This window comes from Carcharodon carcharias, chromosome 9 (assembly GCF_017639515.1).
Source record: "Carcharodon carcharias isolate sCarCar2 chromosome 9, sCarCar2.pri, whole genome shotgun sequence".
NCBI lineage: Eukaryota > Metazoa > Chordata > Chondrichthyes > Lamniformes > Lamnidae > Carcharodon > Carcharodon carcharias.
In genome coordinates, this window is record NC_054475.1 from 38919259 (window position 1) to 38938053 (window position 18795).

An 18795-nucleotide genomic window follows, 5' to 3' on the forward strand; every position below is an offset into this window, starting at 1 on the left:
ATCTGATCACTGGTGACACCATTCTTTATATTTAAATGAACATTGAAGCTATGTTTCAGCATAACAAAGAGGTACCTCACCACACCAAATAAGTCAAGCAGCCAAAGAGCTGGCTTTTCTGCTTATATCCAGTTACAGGCAATTCTAATAACTTATCTGCCAAACAAAGCCTTCATAACTTTGTAATAACTTGCCCTCAGCTTGTGGTCATATTGACACTTGCACTGCAATTGTCAGTTTGAGACCCTACTACAAGGACAGCATGAGGCAGTTCCATGTATGTACTGTTTGCATCAGTTTGAGACCATACTGCAGTATCAATGTGAAGCAATATTTCATATATGCTGTCTGTAGAAGTCTGAGAGCAGTAATACTGCAGATATCAGGCGGAGACTGTTGCATTATATTGAGTAGTAGTGTGACAGGGTGTATGCATTCTCATGTTCAAGAGCTCTGTAAAAGGAAGAACTTGAAACTATGTAGCATTTTCACATTTTCAGGATGCCCTAAAGTGCTTTTCCATCCAAAGAATTATCTTTTGAAGAAGTCACGATTGTTAAATGTGACAGCTAATTTCCACACAAAGTCCCATAAACACCAATTTAAGTAAATGGCCAATTAATCTGCTTTGGTGCTTTTGATTAAGAGGTGAATATTGATCAGAACAGCAGGAGAACTAACTGTTCTTCTTGATGACCATGGATTTTTCCACATTTATCTGACAAAGAGATGGGGCCTCAATTTAACATTTCAACTGAAAAATGCAGGTATGCGTGGTTCTACATATTGATTCTTGGTGGTTATCAATTGGTTGAAATTACAATTTGACAGCATCCACAGTCTCTAAGCATGTAGTTTTAATTCATGTAGGTTATAAAAGTATCTAGGAGATCCGAAGAAATCTTCTGTGTATTTTGTAACTTCTTTAAAACTTGGTTTGACACCACACTGACAAGTCACTCGAGTAATACTCCAGGGTTGTCAAGCCCAACCAGTGTGAGACAATGGTCCGTAACTTCCGAGCTCCATAGCACCGGATTTGGGGAATACCCCAAAGATGTGTTGGGGAATGCCTCAGGGAAGTTCCCAGGTAAGGGTTTGCACACTTTCTCTGGACAATTGTGCAGCGTTGGGAACCATCCGGAAATGTGGCTTAAATCACAAACTTTGGATGGTTCTACCGGGGTTACACCAATAGTTACTCAGAAAAAGTTAGATGATTTAAAACCTCTTATAACTTCTGAGTAACTATTGTAAAGACCCAGACCAGCCCCATGGTACTCCTCCACACCCCCGACTGCCCCACCACATGGAATTCCCCAAACGCTCTGACCTCGGACACCCTCCATGCCTGACCTGCGACAACTCCTCACCCCCGACCTCTGACCCTCATCCCCAGACCTTCGACAGACACCGCCACCCCCCCCTCCCCTCCCCTGCCCCAAGACTGCCCTCAGACACCTCCACCCCACAAATCCCATCCATTTACCTTGGACACTTACCTTCTCCTGGCAATTTAAACTTATCTGCTTTACAGCAGCAAGTGCCGTAAAAAAGAGGGTGTGACCTCCTTGAATACCCTGGAGCTAGACTTTGCTGGGGCCTGTGAGGAGTCTTTCGATGCAGGCCCCAAGCGCTCCAGCAAATGAGTGTGGCAACATAAGTTTTAAGACCAGCTAAGTAGCTTTTTTATTTCTTCCAATTCCTGCGGGCCAGCACTTTCCGATTCTAGTCGGAGGTTATGGCTCAATATACTGCAGACCCTCACATCACTGCTCTCCATAGGACCTAGCTCTTGAGCAATGCAAGTTCACAATCTGGTAGTCACTGCACTGACATGTGTCTGCAGCAGGAGGAGGCAGGTTCAGCCGAGCAACCCCCAGCTCTCGGAGTTCTGCTGGGGAAGAGGCGTCTGTGAGGTCCAAGTCAGATGACGAGCCTCTGGATTTGGCCTTCCAACTCATTGTGGAGAGTCAGCAGGAGTCGGGGTAACATCACACAGAGTTGTTTGAAACCCTCAACAGAGAGGCACGCGAGTCAGAATTTCTGCCTGCCTGCTCTCTGATGAACTGGTGCCCACTTATGCACATATTGAGATCTCCATGGGAAGGATAGTGGACACCATGGAGACCCTGGTCCAGCAGAATGTGGAGATGTGCGCCGACCTGCACTCCATCACGGTAGCCATGGGTGAGTTCCTGCAGTGGCAATGCGAGAGGGAAGCAGGCCACTTCGACATCCCTGCAGGTGCTCCTTCCCTTCCAGAAGTCAGGCCGGGGCCCTCGGGCACCTGAAGGGAGGAGGAGCAGCAGCTGGACACTCTGGGGTCATCCACTCAGGAATTTCAGAGGCAACAGGGCCAACCATTGCTGTCTCCACCCCCCCTGCAGATGTTAGGGAGCACTTAGGAGAAGTGGTAAGTGTAGAAAAACTAAGAAATCCTGATAACAGGTGGGTGCACGGGTGAACATATTTTGTCACTTTATAACCTGAAATGATATTCCGTTCACTGAATAATGTGCAATGCTGTATTTCAGCTTCAATTGACAGGCTTTGCAAGTCTGCCCACTGCATTCCGCATCCCACCCCACCCACCAACCCCCACTCTCCCTACCCAACTAGCAGCTCAGCTGCACCCAGTCAGGCTATGAGTGATTTTCGACTGGGAAGTGTGTGTGTGGCAGGGCCTTTCGGAACCTCATGCAAGCACTCTCCCATGCACGCAGATCCTTCCTCCATCACACTCATCTCACTGTCCTTAACATTTTCAGTGCTGCCTGCTGGGGTTCACTTTCAGTTGTCCATCTGAGCTGACCTGCATCTCCACCCACCCAATGATCACACTCCTATGCAGCACCTGTGCCTATCCAACACGAAGCTCTGCTCACTTTCAGCTTCGACAACAATGGTCATAGTCAGATTTATGCTCAACTCCCCTATTCTTTCCCATCCCCCAGTCATCTATGTACTTTCCCCCATCACTGTCAACCTCCTAGCATCGCCTGCTACCTACTCACCATCACGTACCAAACCGAATCCTTGTCTTTCCAGGATGTCCAGGTGAACACGTACGTTACCTATCTTCCTGAGAATCCCACCACCATCCAAATTGAGCTCCCCAACCTTGACCCACCTACCCCCAGGGTCCATGACTGCCTTTGAGTCCCCATCAACCAACCTTGCCGTCCTTTCTACCATTACCAACACATTCTCCCCCTCCCACCCTTCTGGCTCTCTCTGCCCCCTTTCATACTCACCATTCCTTCCTACCACGTCCACACTCAGTTTGTTCCCCAGGGGGCAATCATTGACTCCTCAGACCCCTCCCTTGCATGTTCACTTGGACATCCTCTACCACTTAACTCCATCTTCCACCCTTAATACCTCTTCTGCCCAGACATCTTCCTCACACTGAATTTCTTCCCCCTCCCTGAACTCCTTCCCCCCTCTGAACACCCACCTCCCTCCGGACACCTTCCTTCCTCTGGACATCTTCCTCCTCCTGATTCCTTCTCTGCTCCGAATTCCTACCCCACTCCGAAATCCCTCCTACTCCTGGACACCTTCCTTCCCCCAGACTCCTTCCCCCATTCCAAGCCCCTTCCTCCCTCAGACTCCTTCCCCCCTCCAAATTTCTTCCTCCCTCCAAACTCTTTTCCATTCACCTTCCTCCTCCTTTACACCTACCCACCTACCTCCCCGCTTGCCACATTCGCCCTCATCCACCTACACTCCCTCCTCCCCCCTCCCAACTTAGCCCCTCTGGCACCTTTGTCCCCCCCTTCCAAATTCACCCCCTCAACACCTTCGCCTCCCCACCCCTATCCCCACCCTCCACCCACCCTCCACCCTGCCCCCGGTATACCTTCCTCTCATATTCACAGCTGGGCCTTCCTCTTCCCAGCCCCTGGCCGCTCATCCGTAGCAAACTATGGCCAAGGCCATGTTGTTCTGAAGCAGACCCAAGACATCAGCAGAGACCTCCCACCTTTTGTGAGCTGCTTTGTGGCAGAGCCATGGCCATGAGTATCCACCCCAGCATGCGATGCACATGTTCCTCCAGAGTCCGCTAGCTGGCGGGCTCCAGCATCTTCTTCTCCTCAGATGTCCACGATCTGAACAAGATCCTAAAGGTAAGTCCCGACTTCTGCACCTCACGGTTACCAAGAAGTGTTCTGGGCCGGGGTGTTTTCCCGCCAGCATAATTGCAAATCTGGCATGAGGGGACGATTCCAGTTGGGCCTTATTTTGCATCCAATTAGTGGGATGCAAAGCAGGTTCACACCAAGCTTCAAGCGGATTGGCTTTCTGCAATGGTGGACACCATCTGATGATCCCGCTGTGCTTTCACGGCAGCGTGAAACCAATTTTTGGCCTTCTTGTCATATTGCTCCCCCACCTCCCGCACCACCCACCTTGATGCCCAATACCAACGGGGCTGTAAAATTCCCGCTATAATCTTAAATGAAACTACCCATTCAACTCAATGCCAGCAATAAACTTTAACCCTCCATTTCAATTTAAAGTAATCCACTAGGTATCTGTAGAAAATAACAAGGTAAATGCATTGCGCTATCATAGCCTTAAAATGAGGTTACAGATTTCAGTCTTTAACTGTAAGTCTAGTTCTGGAGGTTTTTGAGTGAGCACATATGCCCTATGTCTCAATAAACCATCACTGTTTATTCTTACATCAGTTTCTCCCAATTATTGGTTACAAGCAGCAATTGATTTGAGCATAGGAAGGCATGCAGTTAGAGTTTGGTTGACCAATGAACTTATTTACCCAAGAAATAAAAATGACGACGAGAATAAAGAACAAAAGAAAATAAATTTCAAGATGGGCTACTTCGATGGAGACTCCTGTTAGAAATTCCAATGTTATAAAAGATGCCATCCATCTGGTCAAGCGGGACAATCTGGCAACAAAAGGCACGAAAAACCCGGAGTCCACAGAAAGACGGAAAACGCTCTCTAGCTCCAGACCATTGAAAAACAACAGTGCTGCAGTGAAAACCCACAAAATGAATGAAAGAAATACATCCAGGCCTCCAGCGAATGACAACTCAAACAAGTCAAGTGCTTTTTCTGCCACTGCTATGGCCACACAAGGCGGCACAGCAGAGAAAGGCTAAAACAACGCTATAAAGGCAGAAGGGAAAATCGTGCAATATGCCTCATGGAAGAGCCAGAAGAAATAGAATTAGACATCCATTCGTTATATAACCTCACCTCAAAGTGGGTAGAACTGAGCCAATCCATTAAGATGGAAGTTGATACATGAGCATCAATGTCCGTCATTGGAGAACATACATTTAGATATCTGAGTAAAGGAACCCAACCTTTGAAGTTAGAAGTTTCAGAATCAAAGCTGAGGACATACATGGGCAAAGAAATAAATGTGAAAGGGATATGTCAAGTCAAGGTGCAGTATGGGGAACAGTCTGCAAAATTACCCCTATTTGTAATGTCAGGCAGGGGGCCGACTCTCCTTGGAAGGAACTGACTGGGAGAGATAAATCTTGAGGGCCCATTAAGTTCCCAATTCGAAACTAGCAGTGTTGCTGCAAGAAAGGATGAGAACACAAAGACTCAATGGGAGAAGCCCATAGAAGTGTTACACCGGGACAGAGTTCAAGCTGAAGTCAGCATCCTTCGAAAGGAAATGGAAAATTTATTAAGGGACTTTCATGTGCTACAAAATTCAATCAGCTCCCAATCTGTGCCATTAAAAAGATATGAAGAGGAAAAGGAAGAGTTAAGCCTGTCTCTGGCTGTGTTAAGGAAAGAATTAGCTGAGAAGGGGCAACAATATTCAATTCTCCAGGGCACTATTAATGAGAATAGGAAATAATTGGCAGAGCTGAAGCACCAGCTGCGTAAAAGCCCTGAAGTTTTAAAGCTAGAAGGCTCTGAATTCTCAGAAGAGCTGTTGGAAAACCCAACTGCTGAGCTCATTCACGTTCAGCTTGCGCCTGAGTCTAGTCCAGCCAAATTAAAGAGAAGACAGAGGTATGGGTCAGTGCTACCAAGAAAAGTACAAGCAGAAAGAAAAAGAAAAATTATTGACAGTCCCCAGAAAGAAAAACAATAAATTTTTTTTTCCCTTTTCCTCTTTCTCCTCACACATCATGTAGCTGTATTGCTTTGAGCTTGTAGCCCTTTATCTGTTTCAGCTTGGAGGGAAGGGTCAGTAGGAGTGAACATGACTGCAGCCAGAAAATGGTGAAATCATCCACTGAGCGATATAGATGAACTGCCCATGAAAAGGATGCCTTGGAAACACCAGATGAGCTTGTTGGGCTACAACACTCAACTCATCAAAGTAGGCTTCCTGAGAGACTTGACCTGTAAATAGTTATTGTGTAAATGGTTAATGTGCTTTAAGCTTGTTAGCTGTAATTTTAAATAAATGGGTAGGGATGTGTTAAAGTGAGGTACCCTGTCCCTTTAAGAGAATGCAAGTGTAGTGATCATGTGACAGCACTGACAAATCACTACAGCGTGAGCAACTGGGAACTGTAAGTCTAGTTCTGGAAGTTTCTGAGTGAGTACTTATGGTGATGCTCTGCCCTATGTCTCAATAAACTATCACTGTTTATTCTTACATCAGTGTCTCCCAGGTACTGATTGCAAGCAATAATTGATGAGAACATAGGATGGTGTGCAGTTAAAGTTCAGCTGGCCAACAAACTCATTCATCCAAAACATAAAAATATATAATTGTTCTCAGAGTTCTTGGATTTTTTTTTCTAAAGGCTAAGATTAGTTTTCAAAGAGGGACCTTTCCCTTAAAATTGACTGCAACTTTCTGAATGTAAAATGATTTTGATTAGTGAATATAAGCACAACCCAGAAGGTGACTGAGCCCTGCTTACCAGGACTAAACCTTGTGCTGATTTAAATGATCTCAATAAGGCTGATGGTAGAGGCAGTACTAATTTGGGTCTAGAAGGATGGAAATCAACCAAGATTCCTCCCTTGTTCTAAATCCAATGCTAAGGATACATTGCTATTGCATCAACCTCTTTTAGAAGAGCTGTTTTATGAAACCACTTCACTGCTTGAAGAAGTCTCTTTCTTAAGTGGAATGAACATTATCAGAAGATAGAAAGATACTAAGTAAAATAAAATGTATTTACACACAGATGCCATTCCTAAACATCAAAATTGTTGGAAATGCATATTCACTGTATTTAGGGAACACCAATAAAAGACACCAGGCACAAAATTGGACCTCTTTGGGGGCTATAGGTGCTAATTGGGGACCAAAATAGCATCTCATGAGCACACTTCTGCAGCAGTTTGCATTGGATGCCATATTGCTGAGGCCATTAATGTACATGCCTAACATCAGCTGAAACTCATGCAGCTGAATATATGTTAAGCTGCAGGAAGGAACACCTCCACCCTCCACCAGTGTTATTTACAGCTTAGTTGTTAATTGATTTTGTCTGGGTTTTTTTTTACTGCAATTCTAGAAGTGTTAGGTGCTTTCCAAAGTTCTCTCAAGTTGCAAAGTTTTACAGTGATGTAAAATTCATGGCCATGGTCACCCTCACAGACACTAACAATGTGGTCCTGTGCCCTGCTCGCAGGTTGTGGCTGCGACAGGTGGCAGGTTTCGGTGAAGATGCCCTTATCGAAGTGCAGGTACTGAAGAACATTTTCCTGTCCTCAAGATTTCTGCACAAACCAGTCACTCCCAGATGTGGCTGTACTAGTAAACATTCCCCTTGGAATGCAACATAACTTAGGGAATGGATAGAGACCACACAGAGCAGGACAAATTGCTGGAAGAAAGAAGAAGAGGAGGAGGAGCGGAAGATCAAGAGCTTTCATCAGTAGGCCACATCAGCACAGGGTGTTCAGGGAGTAATTCTCCTACCTGAAGTTCAATGAGAAACAATTTGTGAGACTTCTACACTTCAATAAAGACATTGTCACTAAAATCTGCCACATGTTGCAGGCACAACTATAACCTCGTTGTCAGTGGCTATGAGTATGAATATGGCCATGAACTTTTAAGCACGGCTCCTTCCAGGCTGGAGCTGGTAATAATTGCAACTTCTTACAATTTGCCCTCCACTTCTGCATAGGGAAGGTCAGAGACCCTCTATTCAAAGAAAGCTAACTACATTTCATTCTCTTTTGCCAAATATCAGTAGGCAGGGTGAGCATTCAACTTTGCTGGGAATCCAGGCCTCCCTAGGGTGAGGATGCCACACAAAGATTTGCGAGCTCTGCACGTCAACTCTGCCATGCAACAGAATTGAAGAGCATTCTGCTGCCTCAGCATCCAGCTGGTGTATGACCTTAGGCAGCTGCTCAGTGCTTGGCAGGAGTCATGATGCCTTCACTCTTTGGCACTCTCTCGTGTCAGCTGTATTGGAGCTACTACGGGAAATCCAAGGAGGGCCAATGGCTGACAAGGGCTACCTGCTGACCACATGGTTTATGGTTCGGGTACGCATCACACGGCAGCAAGCTGAACTTGTGTGATAGCCTCTGAGCTGAGCTTCTTGAACCTGAGTTTCCCCTGCAGCATTCAGACGTAGGTTGGCTGCTACTTGTGCTGCCATGGGGGTTTTGTCATCAGCCATTAGATACTGCCCCATGGTCGAGTCCACAAGTGTACAAGGAGGATTGGCCTCATTTCCATGCTGGAAAGGATAGGCTCCAAGCTCTGCACAAGCCCTGTCTGTGTTGGGCTCCTCCATGCCCTGTGACATTGAGCATTTGGTAGGTATCCCAATGTGTCCAGCACTTGGCTGTACATAATTATTGTGCTCTTCTGGGCAGCTGCCCCATCAGAATGCTTGTCTGAGTGCAAAATGGAGCAGAACCCATGTGCGATCTCACTCTCTGGTGAACTGAATCCTGTGCTATCCTTGACCCCAGCCCATGCATACTTGGTGTAAACATCAGAGGCAGAATTTTATGGCTGATGTGCGGGTGGCGGAGCCCACACATCAGCACTTAAAATGTCGCACGCTGGCATCAGGCGAGTGTCCCAACATCAGTGCGCAGCATCACAATATTTAGCTGGGCAGGCGCTATGAAGCGCGACGCACACCCGCCATTAATTAAAGGCCTTGTTAAGGCCCTGAACTTGGCAATTGAAGCCGATTTTGAGGTGCCCATGTGATCTTCGCCTCGGCGTACGGGCCCAACAGGTAGGTGGGTAATTGATTTTTTTAACAAACCTCATCCACAGGTTCTGAGGGGTTGTTAATGTTTTATCTGAAGTATTTATTGCAGAAAGTGTTTTAAACTTGCCTGTGTGATTGTTAGCAGTTCAGATCGATTTCCAATAGTTTTCTCTGTACTTTGAAGCTTCAGCTCACCAGTCTGCAGACAGTAATCTTTATCGGGCCTGCAGCTTTCTGGAGGCTTCCATTTAGCCTGGGTATGGGTTCTGACATCTCCACGGGAGGCAGCTCCTCTGAGGAGGAAGGGAGGGCGAGAATAAGGAGGAGGCCAGGAGTGGACAATCAGCCTCCAGGGGAGTCACCTTTGGGAGGCCAGGCGCAGGCACAAGGGGTGCAGGGCCAAGAGGTTGTCCAAGGTGGAAGGGGCCACAGAAGATGCCACTATTCTGCTGCCAGGGTATACAGGCGGTGAGGCAGCTACCTCAATATGACTAAGGTGCTATGCCAAAGGAGATTCCGACTTTCAAGGGGGACAGTGAAGTATATCTGTTAGATAATTGGCCCTGAGACTTCCCCTAACTGTGTGGGTGGACACCCCGTGCCAGCAGCTCTGAAGGTCACAGTTGCCCTCCACTTCTATGCCTCTGGCTCCTCCCAGGGCTCGGTGGGTAATCTTTGTGGTGTCTCCCAATCAGCTGTCCGCACTTGTGTCAAGCAGGTTACAGACACTCTGTTCAGATGGGTATTGACCTTCATCTGCTTCCGCTGTGAACAGGCAAGTCAGGCACAGCGAGCCAGAGGCTTCGCAGCCATTACTGTCTTCCCCCGTGTCCAGGGTGTAATAGACTGCACACATGTGGCCAACAAGGTGCCAGCAGGTGAGCCCAATGCCTTCATCAACAGAAAGGGCTTCCACTTCATGAACGTGCAGATAGCGTGTGATCACAGGATGCTGATTCTACAAGTCTGGGCAAGCTACCCAGGCAGCTCCCACGACGCCTACATCCTCAGACACTCCCAGGTGCCAGGGCTCTTCAGTGCTCTGCCTCGACTGGATGGTTGGCTGGTGGGTGACAAGGCTATCCCCTCAGAAGGTGGCTCGTGAAGCCTCTGCGCTGTCCAAGAACAAAAGCTGAGGAGTGCTACAATAGGAGCCAGAGCACCACAAGGGCTATAGTGGAGAGAGCCATCAGTCTTCTCAAGATGCACTTCCATTGCCTGGACTGCTCAGGGGGTGCACTCCAGTACCTCCAGATCATGTCTCTGTGATAGTGGTAGCATGCTGCGCTCTGCACAATCTTGCACTGGAAAGGGGGGGGGGTGCAGTTGACGATGAAGACCTTGACGCAGTAGATTAGGCTGCACATGATGAATCCAGCTGTGGCTCAGAGGATGAGGAAGCACAGGGCAATGATGAGGGGCAGCACACCAACCCACTACTACACCAAGGAGGCAGGGACCTCTGGGACACTTTAATCCAACGAACCTTCAGCTAGCTCCACACACATGGATCTGCAGGACCAGCATTGCCTGGCACTTCCACACGTGGCACTCAGGTGCTCCATCTTCCACCTCATCAGCTGCAACTTAGGGCTTAGTACAGAAACATCAATGTCCACTCAAAAACTCATGATATGTCTGTGAAACAGACAAATGCAGCACAAAGGAAGCACCTTCAACCATGGTCAGAAAAATGGACTTTATTGCCACCAAAATAAACCACAAATGCTGCTCTGATGCACATAATGAAAAATTCCCTAACCTAGGGCCAACACAAAATCACTAGTGACAAACTCGTGGAGTGCCTAACATGACTTATGCTTACGTTTGTGGGTGTTATGTCTAGGTGCCGCCCCATCACTCAGAGTGGCTTGTGAGACAACCTGCTGACTCTGCTGTCCTGTTGGCCTCAATGATCTTGGAGGTCATCCTCTGGCCCGTGGAGCCTGTGCTGGCCCCTCCTGGGAGGGAGTAGCCAGTTCCAAAACTGGCACCTCCCCAGTTGTCGCAGCCTCAACGGATGCAATGGTCACTGGCAGAGGGGTGGAGGAGCTGCTGCCCTCACCTGGAGTGCCCTGAGAGGAGCTCGCAGCGACAACAGGCAGCTGCTGCGCCATTGTAAGGTCACATTAGACCTCGCTGCTCACCGCAGATGCATGGGCACCGAACGGTGACACTTAGTGCCCAGAACATCTCCCACATTGCGAATGACCACCTGTGGCCATTAGTGCTTTGAGAGCTTGCAGGTCAGAGCGTAACCCAATCAGAAGCTTCTCAATCTGCTGGAAGCCCCTCTCCATGAGAGTTGCCAATCTCTCAATGGAGGAAGCCTGAAGCTCTGTTCTGAGGTTCATGCCTTCACAGACACTTTGCCTGGACTCCTCCATCACAGAGACTAAGTGAAGTGCACCCTCATGCAACTCTGCCCGACGCTCTCGCGCACCCTGCATGGCTGACATTTCCAGAGGCACATCATCAGTGCCGGATTCAGCATGTGCCTGATCCCCTGCAGTCCTCTGGCTGCTGGTGCCATCGGCACTCTCTGTCTGTGCCATCTTCTCCAGCGATTGTGAAGTGGCCTCTCCACTGTGCCCCAGGATACTAGCCGGTGTCATAATCCCCACCGATGTGGTAGTCGCTGCACAGGTGCCTGGATCACTGAAATGATGTGACACAAGTTACAAGTGTTGGCACTCAGGTGTGGAAGGGGGACTCTGGACTTGTTGCTGGCAGCCATGTGGTGGTGATGCTGAAATTAACAACAAGGACAGTGCATCAGTTAGCATTCAGTCAGTAACACCTTTCATCCCTTTCCCCCCCAGCCTCATAATGCGCTCAACCTTCAAGAATCTAAGGAGACAAACATTACTGGAGTGGTAAATAGTTAAGAGGAGGCCTAAACATTACACACACATGCAGACAGGCTGGTCAGATGGCCTAAGGAATGCCACATGGAATGTTATGTGGATAAGTGTGCAGTTAAGCACTTGGGCAAGATAAACAAGGTATGGGAATACATGAGTAATGGTAGGACCGTGGGAAGTCACGACGATTACAGGGACCTTGCTGTGCAGTCCCGTTAAGGTAGCAGAACAGGAAAATAAGGCGTTTAACAAGGTAAAAGCCAGACTTGCCTTTATTAGCCGAGGAATAGAATGTCGGAAAAGGGAGATCATTTTGCAAGTGCAGAAAACACTGTGAAGGCCACATCTACACTTCTGCATTCACTTGTGACCTGTGCTGCATAGGAGGGATGGCATTGGAGTGGGGAGAGTGCAAAGGTCCCTGACCTGGATGCATGCTGGCCTGGAGAGTTGGAGTTATGAGGAAACATCTCATACACTTGTGACATTTGCCATGGAGCACAGGAGATTGACAGGTCACATTATTGACCATCGTTATGAGGGACATAGAATGGGTGGACAGAAGGCAACATTTCCCCTTGGCACAAGGTTGACTAACGTGGTGGCATTCATTTGAGTTGAGTGCCATGAGGTTGGCAGGTGAGGTGCTGAGGACCTTTTGGACAGAATAATGTGGGACACACTGACTGAAAGGGTGCTGGAGGTACAAACCCTCCTAAGATGCAGTAAGTCTTTGGATGTGCAGCAGTGATGCCATGGCATGTTAGGCCATGGGGATAGTGGTCACAAATGGGATAAGGTGACTTTGGAAGGTGCTGGAGATGCGCATCCTCAAGGGACCAAGGGACCTTTGTGTATGACCCACAGTCTGTGAATGAGCAGTGTTGCAGCATTAATGATTGCAGCAATCATCAGTGCTTTGGATGGTGGGGAGACAGTGGATGGGACTGTGGGCCTCAAATACCTGGCCGCTGCACCCCAGCCTCGCTGCCACCTGCTGACCTGGCCGCCTTGGCCGCCTGCCTCCTCCCCAGCTCCATGGCCTGCTCCTCATATCTGGTGAGGTGCTGCAGCATGGCATGCCCACCACCAGTCCGCAGATGCTCCCAGCTATTGTTCTGTTTTTGCCTGCAGAACAGAGAAGAGCGTTTATTGGGGCAGATCGCTCATGTACTCTGCACGTGCACGCTACACCCCAACCACAGTGGCCCATCTGAGGCCTCCAGCAGCTCCTGTCCACACTACTGGTGATCAGTCCCCAGAAGATAGTATGGCTGCTCCCAACCCCCTCCTCCAGCGGCCACCATGGACACATTTGGCGTCCATCACTTTGAATAACACATGGGTCTTAGCGCCCATGGCAAGGAGGTGCAACTAGGTGCGGAGCCAAGACCAGCAGATGGCTCTTGGCCACGACACCTTGAGGCTCCCCTTCCACCATCTCATCACTGTCAGTAAGACATGAATTGGAGTTCTGAGTATGTGTCTAGCTGCCTCTCCTGCAGGTTGTCCCCAGACTACTCAAATGCGACAAACACCAACATATGCTGCAGGGAGAACCCGTCTTCTACTCAGCCACTAAAGCTGATGTAAGTGTGGTCACTATCTGTTTGCCCACCCAGCGTACGCCAAATACCCAATGCAGTAATGATGCTAAGATGGTGGGGGGTGTGGGGGCTTAAAGGCTAAGGCTACCTGCTGGGTCAAATGGCCAAGGCCGACATGGTACTCACCCTTCCAGAGCGCAACAAATCATTGAAATGCTTGCGGCACTGCGTTCCTGTGCACCACACAGCATCTTGAGAGCTAAAAGCCTCCACCACCTCCTTGCACACTAGCCTGGTCATGTGGCGGGGGGGGGGGGGGCCTCCTCCTCCCATCCTCTGGAAACAACACCTCCCAGTGATTTAACACCTCTTCCAGGAGGGCAGCAAGAACCGAGGGGTACATTGGCCCCCTGCTGGCCTACCCTGCAGCCTGCCCCCCTCCTCCTCCTCTGCCCTCACCTCCTCTGGAACTCAGTCGCTGGCCATGGTGAAAAGCCTAAAGGAGGCTGCCTGGCCTTTCTTTATACAGACTGCCGGTTCCCCATTGGAAACGGTGGTCTGAACACGCTCGTCGCAGATTTGAATTTCTCGCTGAACACAGGAGCCTGAAATGCGCTGGGCAAGCCTTAATTGGCAAAATGGAGCGGCGATCGGGTCGGGCCTGCCCGTCCGACAAACACAAAGTTCAGCCCCAGATCTTGCTTCTAAGTTATCCTCTATGATATGTAAAGTGTCTGTATCTGAACTGGTGGTTGCAAGTGTGAAATCAAATGTTGTGTCTTCATTCTCTCTCTTGTTGGTGTTCTTCCATTGCCTGTCCAGGTTGCATCTCTTGGTTTTCTGAAAGGATAAAGGCCCATGTTTTTGATGAGAGGAGAAGGGAATCTGAGAGGTGGATGCTTTACACCATGTGCAGCTTGTAAATCAGGAATGATTGTGGGATGAGGAGTGAGTGGGATGTGAGAAGGGTTAGATATGAGGATACCATTTAATGGTTTCAGCCCAGTCACTGGCAACAGCCCCAGCAATGTTGGTTCCAATAATGCTCTATGGAGCTTCAAAGATGCAGGCGCCCCTGTTCCTCACCAGTTAGCTCCTGCTACTTTGAGCTATGTGCCACCTTATCCTGCAAAAGAAAGGGAAGTGTGCCAGTGAGTGTGGTGCAATCCATCTGGGTAATGTGTCTATCGTGTTTGAATAGCTGGCAGTGTGTGCAAGTTGTGAGATTTGGGTGTGAAGCATGCAGCAGTCCTAAGTGTGTGAGGGTGAAGTGAAGCATATGTATATTAGACATCCATCCTGATTGATAGAGATTGTTATGATCAATTGATCAGTGGATAAGGCTACTTTTGTAGTTGCCAGGAAATGGATTTGAAGATTCACTCATGTGAGAATATTTAACCCCTCACAGCATTTCATCTAGGTATTCTGGTCTTGACTCTTAGTATTGACTTCCACAGCTGTCTGCTCCCAATGCTTTTTGACCATGCGTTTGGAGGGCCACCTGCCCTCTTTGCGGATACAGGACATCTCTCTCCCCTCCTTTCCACCTTCACTACCCAGATCTCCAGTGCAGCATTAGAAAGCCTTAGAGTCCACTTAGTCCAATGTTATTCCATTCCTGACTCTTTTCTGGGTCAGATTCTCTTCAACCATGACTTCCAGCTCCTGCTTCAGCTGAAATGTCCCCCCACTTTACAGGTGCAAACTAGTTTTAATGGTGGGAGGAATTTACGATCTTAGGCTCCCTACTGATGCGTGCAACTAATGAACAATGCGGTTAATGCTGTCTGGACGCAGAGGACATGGAAACGAGCAGGCAGCATGAAGTTGGCAGGCTGCTTGTGTTGCAATAACGGGAGGTGAGTTATCGCAATCCCCGCACCCATTTTTGGACATAATCCAATTTAATCCTTGCCTTTTGTCCTTAGTTTCATTCCATGTTAAATTATTTTTTAGTACTCAAATGCCTATCATTCTTAATTTCCAAGCAGTTTACACGTCCATCGAATAAGAAATAATTGCATTTATTCCAGGACATACATCATCAGTCGACAAACTATTGAACAATATTGACTCTCTAAAAGCTGGGAAACAATTCATTAGGAATGTACAATCAACAGCATAATTAACTTATTTATGATCTGGCAATGAAGGGCTGTGCACTGATGAAAGATTTGGACCTGGTGAAATCATTTCTCTGCCAAACGAAGTTGCGTCTTCTAAACTTAGAATAATACATGACCTTTACAGTAACAAAAACCGTTGCCAATCAGTTGACAAATCACTGTCGTGCTATTACCTGAAAAAAACAGACTTTCTCTGACTGAAAAAAATTGATTTATATACATTGTTGGACAAAGATAAAACAATATTTTGTAAGCAATAAATTCATTGAGGTATGGTTCCGAATTAACAATCCAATACAATTTGGCCTTCACATTGAAATTAAAATGGGAGTGCAGAAAACCAAGATGAAGGAACGTGCCAGCTAACAATTAGGAAATACCAAACTCATTAATTTAAATTGTCAACTGCAAAAATATAGGTGAATTAGTCAATGATGGAGCAGGTTCAAGAAGTGACCACATTTTGACAAATCTTTGTTGCTGTCAAACAAAGTGAGGCAAATGCATAATATAATGGAAACATTCCAGATCTATTACTGAGGTGAGATGAGAGTGACTGCCCTTGACATCAAGGCGGTTTTTGACTGAGTGTGGCATCAAGAAGCCCTAGCATAACTCAAGCCAATGGGAATCAGAGGGAAAACTCTCCGCTGGTTGGAGTCATACCTAGCACAAAGGAAAATGGTTGTGGTTGTTGGAGGCCAATCATATCAGTTTCAGGACATCACTGCAGGAGTTCCTCAGGGTAGTGTCATAGACCCAAACATCTTCAGCTGCTTCATCAATGCCTTTCCTTCGATCATAAGGTCAGAAGTGGGTGTGTTCGCTGATGATGCAACAAGTCCTGGACAATATCCAGGCTTGGGCTGTAAAGTGGCAAGTAACATTTGCGCCACACAAGTGCCAGGCAATGATCATCTCCAACAAGAGAGAATCTAACCATTACTCCTTGACATTCAAAGGCATTACCATCGCTGAATCCCCCCCACTATCAACATGCTAGGGGATGCCATTGACCAGAAACTCAACTGGATGATCCATATAAATACTGTGGCTACAAGAACAGGTCAGAGGCTAGGAATCCTGAGGCAAGTAATTCACCTCTTGACTCCACAAAGCTTATTCCTCATCTACAAGGTACAATTCAGGAACGTGATGGAATACTCTCCATTTGCCTGGATCAGTGCAGCTCCAACAACACTTAAGAAGTTTGACACCATCCAGGACAAAGCAGCCTGCTTGACTGGCACCCATTCCACAAACACTCGCTCCCTCTACCACTGATAGACAGTGGCAGCAGTGTGTACCATCTACAAAATGCACTGCAGGAATTCACCAAGGCTCCTTATTCAGCACCATCCAAATCCATGATGGCTACCATCTAAATGGACAAGGGCAACAGACACACGGGAACACCATCACCTGGAAGTTCCCCTCCAAGTCACTCACCATCCTGACTTGGAAATATAGTGCTGTTCTTTCACTGTTGCTGCATCAAAATCCTGGAACTCCCTCCCTAACAGCACTGTGGGTGTACCTACACCACATGGATTGTAGCGGTTCGAGAAGGCAGCTCACCACCACCTTCTCAAGGTCAATTAGGGATGGGCAATAAATGCTGGCTTATCAGCGATGTCCATATTCGACGAATGAATAAAAAATTACTGATTTTTAGTGATTAAAAATGATTAAATAAACCCAGTAGATATTTAAGAAGTGTTATCACTGCAGTCTATATGTACTGAAAGGTGAAGAGTTTGCATCAATGTCAGAAAGCTCAAAGCGCATTTGGAAGGGCTCCTATGCTGGCTGAGTTGATAACAATACATCAAGGAGGTCCCGAGGTAATTGTTGGTCTGTGCTGAATCTGTGCTAAGGTAGCTGGATACTTCAACTAGCCACAGCGGCCTGAGCTAAAGAGCGAGTTGCCTCCCAGTCGTAATTGAAATGACTCCACATTGAATGTGAAAGGGAAATTTTAAATTGCTTATGCAGCAGAAATGGGGCAGCTGAGCAGTTAAAAGCTGTGTAGATTATTGATTCATTCTCACTGCATTCCTTCCAACCACCCTTTTAAATGTGCAGTTTTTGGAGTTTCCTATTGTGCCTGCCAGAAATAATGAAGACCTCACAAATGCAAATCAGAGTCAATAGCGCACCTAGGATCATTTTAACTTGATGTTGCAAAATCATCCCTTAAACCACCAGAAAAACCAAATAGGATCAGCCTTTTAGAGCACTGAAGCAGTAGTTAGATAAGGAGTCAGATGCAGGTAATTGGATGAAAGCCTCTGTGTGCCATTTTGCTGTTTGGATTGCCAGGAAAATTTCCAGCTCCTCAGTTGTCTCCTTGTGATAAATTTGCCTTATTTACCCTCACTAAGCTCCATCTGCTTATCATGGGTGCTATTACTGGCCGTTTCATTTAGGTTGAGGTGTGAAGCAAAAGGGGCCTCAGCAACCGGCATAAACATCAGCTGGACTTATTAGAAGATAGCATGTGAGAGGGAGTGGCTGATAAGACATTTGTACCCAACACACAAGGTGCATTGGCCAAGAATCAGTTTCTTGGACCTATCCAAGGTGCCTTGCATCAGAAAGCTTAATTTCTCCAGGCAGATCACTGCAGACCTTGCATCTCCTGCAATGGGACTTGCTGCTTGCTAGCCCAGGGAGCAAAGGTTTGCCATTAGCAATCAAATTCATCACAAGCCTTAATTTCTTTGGCACTAGCTCCTTCCATTCAGCTGCAGAGGACATTTCCTAGTCTGCAGTGCATAGCAACATTAAGGAGGTCACCAATCTTTTGTTTGCCAGGGCTAACTGGTGGAGCATCTTCTCCATTGACCTCAACAGAAAACAGAAGAGGAATCAGGGACGTCCAGCAGTTATTAGCTTTCCTCACATAAGATGTGTTGTTGACTATAATATTGCCATCAAAATACCAGAATACCAGCCAAAAGCATCCAGGAATGTCCATTCAAAGAAACAGGATCATGCAAAATTTGAGCAAGGTACCTAGGCACTTGTCAGGTTTCAAATATCATGCATGGCTCAACCACCCTCATTACAACCCTACCCCCACCCCTCATCTCCGATCTAT